Genomic DNA, 9,121 nt, shown 5'->3' on the forward strand with positions numbered 1-9,121 from the left:
TTAAGCTCAACCTAACTAAAAAAGCAATTGAAAGCTTGTGTAATCGGATTATTGACTACATCAAGACACGTGAAGCGTAGGGCCCTTCACATTTGATTTATTTTGTCATCCCGCAGCATGCATAGAGTATATTACAATCGTTCCCGGAAGGTAGATCCTTCGCTGAGGTAAGCGTTCACTACAACAACCTGTCTGACTTTTCTTTCACCACCAACTATTTATTTCCTTCGTCCAACTGATTGAGCACTCATCACAACCACTTTGGTATCTAATTTGGTCTGCTTGGACGCTGAGATATTAATCTTTTCTTTGTTTTTTAGCTTCTTCAACAGCAATCACGATGTCGAAGGTATATATATTGTCCATTTTATTAATCTTGTACTGGCATTTTTTTGGGAATGACTGAAGAATTATTTGGAGATGTTTTAACGGTTAATTGGATGTGCAGAAGATGGTGTTTAAATCGACCATAGACGATGAGAAAAGCAAAATGAGGGCCATGAAGGTTGTTGCAGGGTCTGGAGGCACGAATAATCATTACCTTTATTGCATATATATATGGGCAAGATATTTTCCATCGATTTACTAGAGTTTTGTTGTTTCATACTCCTTTACTAATGTTGCGAGTGCTCTGTTTCAGTGGACTCTATTGAGGTCAACAAGGAGGAGGGAAAGATAACTGTTGTGAGAGAAACAAATCCTGTGTATCTTGCAAAAAAAATTAAGGAAATTGGTGTACAAAGCAGATTTGCTGAGCGTAGGTCTTGCAAAGGAGGAGAAAGAGGAGAAAAAGGAGGAGGAGAAGATACCTATTATGTATCATGTGAATCCCAGCAACATCTATGGATACCCATCATATGGTAGAGATGAGTATCGCAATGAGTGCACCATCTTATGATAAAAACAATCATAGCTGAGAGTCCAATCACACGTTTGATATGAACTGTAATCGCCATGTCTCCATACATACTAGAGGGACCTCTGAGTTTACTCCTTTAAAAGTTATAAATAATCATAGCTAGAAGTCCATGTTAAGCTCCATTAATTTTTGCACAATTGCTGCCTACAATTATGGAATTTAAATTGCAGTCTTTCCTTAACTTATGGAAACCAACTGCAGTAGTTTCCTTAAGTTAAGAAAATCAACTGCAATTACTAAATTTATTATTGGGAGCTACTAAAGTGGTCCATTACTAGTCTAGAGTTCTCTGCCTTGATCTGTGGGACATCTGACACATAGCTATTAGAAGCTTGATGGGAGCTTAGCTATAAATTCATCTGTTTGGTCCCCAAGCTTGCATCTCAATCCCCTTCAGTTTTTCACACCATCTAGCTGAGATAGCAGAGCTTGGAGGTGCCTTCAGATTTTCTGCATTCTTATCCTTTTGTTTGGATAGCTGGAGCGTGGTCTTTCAGAAACAAGTTGCATCAAGAGTTACACCAATGGCTGGAGGTAATTCGTATCCCTGGGCATTAAGTTTAAAACGATTCTTTTCAGTTCTTTCCGCATGCAGAATCGCTGTTGAAACTGTAGAATTTCTAACATTTGGTATCAGAGCCTATTTACCTCTGCCTTGCTGTGTGTTGGCCAAGAAACGAATTTCGATCCACCGTTTCGTTCCATAATTTATTTCTTTTTGCGCAAACCGTGGGTCGAATACATGACCTGTGTGTAGTTGGCCATAACACCTTAGTTCTGACATACACATTTGATTGTGTTTATATGCATGCATTTGATCACTCAAGGAAAATAAAGCTTACTATATTATACTCATCTGAATCTCTTGAAAAGGTCAAGAAAGTATTATGTGCATATGCATGTTTGGCCAATGCGTAAAGAGATTTTACCAATCGGCAAATGAAATTTGCGTCAAAACAATTTTCCAGCATCTAAAAGTTACAGGTTCAAAAGTAAATGCCGATTGTGACGCCGTATCTGTACTGTTTCAATGCCTGTCTTTGTGTTTTATTTTTGAGTTTTTGCTTTTGAATAACACTAGCCGAGGTCTGGAGCTTTCTTCATATCAGTATATGAAAGCAATTGCGATCCACAAAATCGGTGCCGGTGGCCAAACCAGACCTGCGTTAGAAACGTTCAGTTAGGCGTATTAGACGGTGTCTTGTTACTGGTTAGTTGCGTTTCTGGTTTTAATAATAAAATAGAGCAACATAGCATTTAATTCTAATCTATTTTTGGGGAGTAAATTGTTCAGATATTTCATGGATTAACTTAACCTTTCCAACGACATTGGTAGGTGTGACAGAGGTAAACGCAACAACTTATTGTTGATATCCCATAAGGCGTGTTTCGAAATTCAGAAATTAGAAAAACCGAATTTTATATGAAATTTGATAACATAATGGATAACTATCATATGGCTATGTTAATGGGCATATGGTAATGACAGATTTTAAATAAAGGAAATATGATCTTCATTGTTGGTAAAAATACTGCATTGTGTATATTTCGCATATATAAATGCAATATAAAATAAACGCTAAATAAGATAATCCAAAACATTGAAACAATTTCACTCAAGGATACGCTTTTTATTTTTGTCGAATAATAAAATGTTTTAACATTAGGACTTCACAAGTAGCCATAATGATGTGTAGAGGCTCCCGTAAATTAATGACGGTATTGCAGTCTTGTTCACAAACGAAATTGTGAACAAGAAAGTCAAATAGCTTATTTTTTGAAAGGTTATCTATTATGAAGAAACTACACGGATATTCTAGTTCTGCTACTCGAAGCTTTCTATTACAGTATAAAATACTCTGTTATAAATATCAAAAGCTTTCATTGCTTGTAGGTATTGTATGTCAGAAGTTGTCTCAACTGATATATCAGATAGATGTATTAATGCTATTGAGTAATTGAATTCTTATGGGTATAAATTATTTTAATTGTGGAGGCTGGAGTTTAAATATGAGGTTTTTGTATTCATTTTATAAAATATTAGGGGAAATGAATATAGGGATGACCTTTGAAGTATTACTTAAAGAAAATAACTCTAAATTGTGAGAATCTCTATTTTGAACTCAATAGCCTTGCAATGCAATTTGTAGTCATTTTCGGTAATGCTGACTGCTTTAACCTTAATTTTGATTTTGCTGGAGAATTATTACAGTTATATGGAGTTTATTAAAATGTCATTTTGACTTACTCCTTTCAGTAAACATTATTTTTCTTCTCTGATTAAGTTTTGTTTATGCAACAAAACTAATGTCTAAGTGATCCATATAATTTTAATTAATTAGAGAATAGCCACAACATCTTTAATTAAATAAAATTATATATTGGTTAGATCACATGAAGATTATTTAGACATTAAATTGTAATTAATTACACTGAATATAATAAATTTTATCCCACAGGAATCTTTATTATATTTATCTAATTAATTAGGATAAAATTTCATAACCTACCCACAGGAGTTATGAAATAATAATTTTTATCATAAAGTTTTATTGAATCTGTTTGAAATGAAAATTTAGCCCACAGGCAATTTTTATGTCATTAGATTCAATTCTTTTTAGCATGATTTACATTGAATATAATAAATTTTATCCCACAGGAATTTTTATTATATTTATGTAATTAATTAGGATAAAATTTCATAACCTACCCACAGGAGTTATGAATTAATAAGTTTTATCATAAAGTTTTATTGAATTTGTTTCAATTGAAAATTTAGCCCACAAGAAATTTTTATGTCATTTGATTCAATTCTTTTTAGCATGATTTACATTGGTAAAACATGAAAGTTTATTAACCCTCAATTTTAACATAAGCATGTGATTTTTTAATGCAGTAGTACAACCTGCAAATTTCTCTGAAATTCGTTGTGACATTCCCGAACTTAAGGAAGTAATCTCGTTTGTTTGTTATGAATCTAATATGGTTAACGTTAATATTAACACATGGTGGATTGATTCTGGATCAACAATTCACATTTCGAATTCCTTGCAAGGTTTGCAAAACCTAAGGAAGCCAGTGGGAAGTGAGCAAAGCATCTTATCAGGAAACAAGATGGGCTCGCATGTAGAAGCTATAGGAACATGTTATTTAACTTTAAGTAGTGGTTTTGTTTTGGAATTAGAAAAGACCTTTTATGTTCCAAGTTTTTCTAGAAACTTGATTTCAGTTTCAAGGCTTGTACCTTTTGGATATTCCTTAAACTTTTCAGAAAAATCTTTCAGTCTATTCTATAAATCTGATTATGTTGGGAATGGTATTTTGTCTAATGGTCTTTACTGCATTAATTTACAAAACAATGTCACTTATGATTCAATGCATGTTCACACTGGCACTAAAAGATGTGTTATTAATGAAGATTCCTCTAAATTATGGCACCGGAGACTAGGTCATATCTCCATAGATAGAATTAAAAGATTGGTAAATGAAGGAATACTTGATACTCTAGATTTTACTGATTTTGAGACTTGTGTGGACTGCATAAAGGGAAAGCAGACCAACAAGTCAAAGAAAGGTGCCAAAAGGAGTTCGGACATATTAGAGATCATACATACTGATATATGTAGTCCAGACATGGACTCACATGGTCAGAGATACTTCATCTCCTTTATAGATGATTACTCACGATATATGTATCTCTACATGCTTCATAAAAAGAGCGAAGCATTAGATGCCTTTAAGATCTTTAAGGCTGAAGTAGAGAAACAATGCGGCAAGCAAATTAAGATCGTGAGATCAGATAGAGGTGGAGAATATTATGGTAGATACACAGAAGATGGACAAGCACCTGGGCCATTTGCTAAATTTCTTCAAGAGCATGGGATTGTTGCCCAATACTCCATGCCTGGTTCACCCGACCAGAATGGTGTAGCAGAAAGAAGAAATCGAACATTATTGGACATGGTGCGGAGTATGCTTAGCAGCTCCAATCTTCCTAAATCCTTGTGGACTGAAGCACTTAAGACGGCAGTGTATATATTAAACCGAGTTCCAACCAAGGCGGTTCCTAAAACGCCATTTGAATTATGGAAAGGTTGGAAACCGAGTTTGTGACATATGCGCGTTTGGGGATGCCCGTCTGAGGTGAGAATTTATAATCCACAAGAGAAGAGGCTGGACCCAAGGACCATTAGTGGGTATTTCATTGGATATGCTAAAAGGTCTAAAGGTTACAGATTTTATTGTCCATCTCACAGCACTAGGATTGTGGAATCAAGAAATGCAAAGTTTCTTGAAAATGACTTTATCAGTGGGAGCGATCAAACCAGAAACATAGTTTCCGAGAAGGAACATTCAGAATCTCAACCTTCCACTTCAAGTGATAGATTGGTTATTGTTCATATCACCCCTCAAGTACAAACTGGTGTTGAACAACCAATTGTTGAAGTTCCACAAGCTGCTGACGATATTCCAGTAGATCAAGAAGTTCAAGAGTTGCCAAGAACTTTTGAACAACAAGTTGAACCACATACTTCTCAGGAAGATGATGGTACAACATTAAGAAGATCTACTAGACCTAAGAGATCAGCAATTCCTAATGATTATATTGTGTATCTACAAGAATCTGACTACAACATTGGAGCCGAAAATGATCCTGAGTCATTTTCACAAGCCATTAGTTGCAAAGAATCAGAACTATGGTACAATGCCATGAAGGAAGAGATGAATTCCATAAAGAGTAACGAAGTCTGGGATCTTGTTGAGTTGCCTAATGGTGCAAAATCCATTGGATGTAAATGGGTCTTTAAGACAAAGAAAGACTCATTGGGCAACATTGAGAGATACAAGGCAAGACTTGTTGCTAAGGGATTCACTCAAAAAGAAGGAATCGACTACACGGAGACCTTTTCTCATGTATCTAAGAAAGATTCCTTGCGCATTATTATGGCATTAGTAGCCCATTTTGACTTGGAGTTGCAACAAATGGATGTGAAAACGGCTTTTCTTAATGGAGATCTAGAGGAGGAGGTTTACATGAAACAACCTGAAGGATTCCCCTCTAGTGATGGTGAGCAATTGGTTTGCAAGCTCAAGAAGTCATTATATGGTTTAAAACAAGCATCCCGCCAATGGTATTTGAAATTCCATAATGTAATTTCTGCTTTTGGTTTTGTAGAAAACATTATGGATCAATGTATATACCTGAAAGTTAGTGGGAGTAAAATTTGTTTTCTTGTTTTATATGTGGATGACCTTTTGCTAGCAACCAATGATAAGGGTTTGCTACATGAGGTGAAACAATTCCTCTCTAAAAATTTTGATATGAAGGATATGGGTGAGGTATCTTATGTCATTGGCATTAAGATCCATAGAGACAGATTTCGAAGCATCTTGGGTCTGTCACAAGAAACCTATATTAATAAAATTTTAGAGAGATTTCGGAGGAAGGATTGTTCACCAAGTGTAGCTCCCATTGTGAAGGGTGATAGGTTCAATTTGAACCAATGCCCGAAGAACGACTTTGTAAGGGAACAAATGAAGAACATTCCATATGCTTCTGCTGACGGAAGCCTAATGTATGCTCAAGTCTGCACAAGACCTGACATTGCATTTGTTGTGGGAATGTTGGGACGATATCATAGTGATCCAGGTTTAGACCACTGGAGAGCTGCAAAGAAAGTAATGAGGTACCTTCAAGGAACCAAAGACTACATGCTTATGTATAGACGGACGGACAACTTGGAAGTAATTGGCTACTCAGATTCTGACTTTGTTGGATGTGTTGATTCACGCAAATCAACATCAGGATACATTTTTATGATGGCCGGTGGAGCTGTATCATGGAGGAGTGCCAAGCAGACCTTGATTGCCACTTCCACTATGGAAGCCGAGTTCGTCTCCTGTTTTGAGGCTACTTTACATGGTGTATGGCTTAGGAGTTTCATTTCTGGGCTTAGAATTATGGATTCTATCTCTAAGCCATTGAGAATATATTGTGATAATTCAGCTGTTGTTTTTGTGGCTAAAAACAATAAAAGTGGGAGTCGAAATAAACACATCGACATTAAGTATTTAGCTATAAGGGAACGTGTTAAAGAAAAGAAAGTGGTCATTGAGCACGTCAGCACTGAGTTGATGATCGCTGATCCTTTGACTAAGGGCATGCCACCGTTTAAATTCAAGGATCATGTATTGAATATGGGACTTGGTTCCATTATGTAGTTTCTCATTGTATGGACAATGTTATTTTAATGAAATTCTTAAGTTTTGTGATGTTTTTTCTCATATTTATGTGCACTTTAAGTTGATTTGAGAAAATTCATTTAAGAAGGACCAAGAATAAACATAAGGTTTATTCATTAAGATATTGTTGCCACATAAATTACAATAATAATAAATGCATAGTAATACATGGAAGATAATACTCGTCATTAGAGGACTTATCGCCATGATTCATGTATCTATTACTTAATACAGATTATCAATGGTTTTTAAGTTGAGACATTAAGTTTGAAAGTATGGACCAAGTGGGAGAATGTTAAGCTCCATTAATTTTTGCACAATTGCTGCCTACAATTATGGAATTTAAATTGCAGTCTTTCCTTAACTTATGGAAACCAACTGCAGTAGTTTCCTTAAGTTAAGAAAATCAACTGCAATTACTAAATTTATTATTGGGAGCTACTAAAGTGGTCCATTACTAGTCTAGAGTTCTCTGCCTTGATCTGTGGGACATCTGACATATAGCTATTAGAAGCTTAATGGGAGCTTAGCTATAAATTCATCTGTTTGGTCCCCAAGCTTGCATCTCAATCCCATTCAGTTTTTCACACCATCTAGCTGAGATAGCAGAGCTTGGAAGTGCCTTCAGATTTTCTGCATTCTTATCCTTTTGTTTGGATAGCTGGAGCGTGGTCTTTCATAAACAAGTTGCATCAAGAGTTACACTAATGGCTGGAGGTAATTCGTATCCCTGGGCATTAAGTTTAAAACGATTCTTTTCAGTTCTTTCCGCATGTAGAATCGCTGTTGAAACTGTAGAATTTCTAACAGTCCAATCATATGTTTGATATGGACTGTAATTGCCATGTCTCCCGGCATACTAGAGGGAACTCTGAGTTTACTCATTTCTATTTTCTACACAAATTTCGTTTATGTTTATCAGATTTTCTGAATAGTTGCAATCTCATAAGAATAAGAATAACATTAATCGATTAAAATTTCATTGTAATGCATATGGATTTGGATTTATATATGTATATAGTAAGTTTGATATGATTATATATTCATCATGTTTAATATATTATCTTATCATGTAAGGAATTGAATAAGTAATTTCATTTTACATCAGGGAGTGGGGAGTTGAACAATTAATTTTATATTAAAGAATTATTTAACAAAATTTCGGATCAAGGGAAGACCAGCATGGTATATTTTAGAATTTTCATTTTTTAAATAAAAAATTATAGATAATCTAATTTAAAGATTTTCAAACTATTTTTTTATTAGACCTTTATTGATATTACAAATTCTCATCACTATAAATGTCACATAAATATTTTGGTCACTTTCTACTTCTATACTAATATTACAAATTCCTATCATTACAAATAGCACATAAATATTTTGATAGCTATCTATATTTATATCCTATTTAATCTATAAGTGCATACTAATTATTAACCATTTAAAGTATGGATCTTTGCTACATAAACATCCGGTTATCCATAAGGGTAGCTAGTCTATAAGAGGATTTTTCTTGTTGATTGTCAAAACTAATATATGAGTCACAGTGGCACATGCTGGTGTTCTCCTAGAAAATAAAATTTAAAACAACATCATCATCATATAATATATTCAAAACCACTTATGGATCTTTAGCACAGTTTATTATGAGAGAAACGGCTGGTTTTTGTTTGTTTGGGTTGGAATGAGGTGATATTATTTTTTGTCGTTATTTGTTTGATATTAGTTTTTGATTTTACGCAACTTGTAAATTGTTCTTTTTATTGTGGCCAGTTGGGTCAATTTAATTTCGAAGTTGTCATTCTCATGATTAGGATAGAATAGGATAGTTTTGTAATTTATTAATCATGAATTATGAATTACAAGATTTGGATTGTGTCAGAATTCATGTATCATATATAAAGTATGAAATTGTAATGTTGCAATATTATTATACTGATGGTTAAATTTAAGTTA

At 34.4% G+C, this 9,121-nt stretch overlaps 1 pseudogene; it reads left to right on the plus strand.

The window, feature by feature from the left end:
- Positions 1 to 340: 340 nt before the first annotated feature.
- LOC149177182 (uncharacterized) lies at positions 341 to 864 on the plus strand (annotated as a pseudogene).
- Positions 865 to 9,121: the final 8,257 nt, after the last annotated feature.

This window comes from Pinus tabuliformis, chromosome 4_1, assembly GCF_031772625.1.
Source record: "Pinus tabuliformis cultivar Carrire ecotype Pingquan chromosome 4_1, CPIR1, whole genome shotgun sequence".
Taxonomy (NCBI): Eukaryota; Viridiplantae; Streptophyta; class Pinopsida; order Pinales; family Pinaceae; genus Pinus; species Pinus tabuliformis.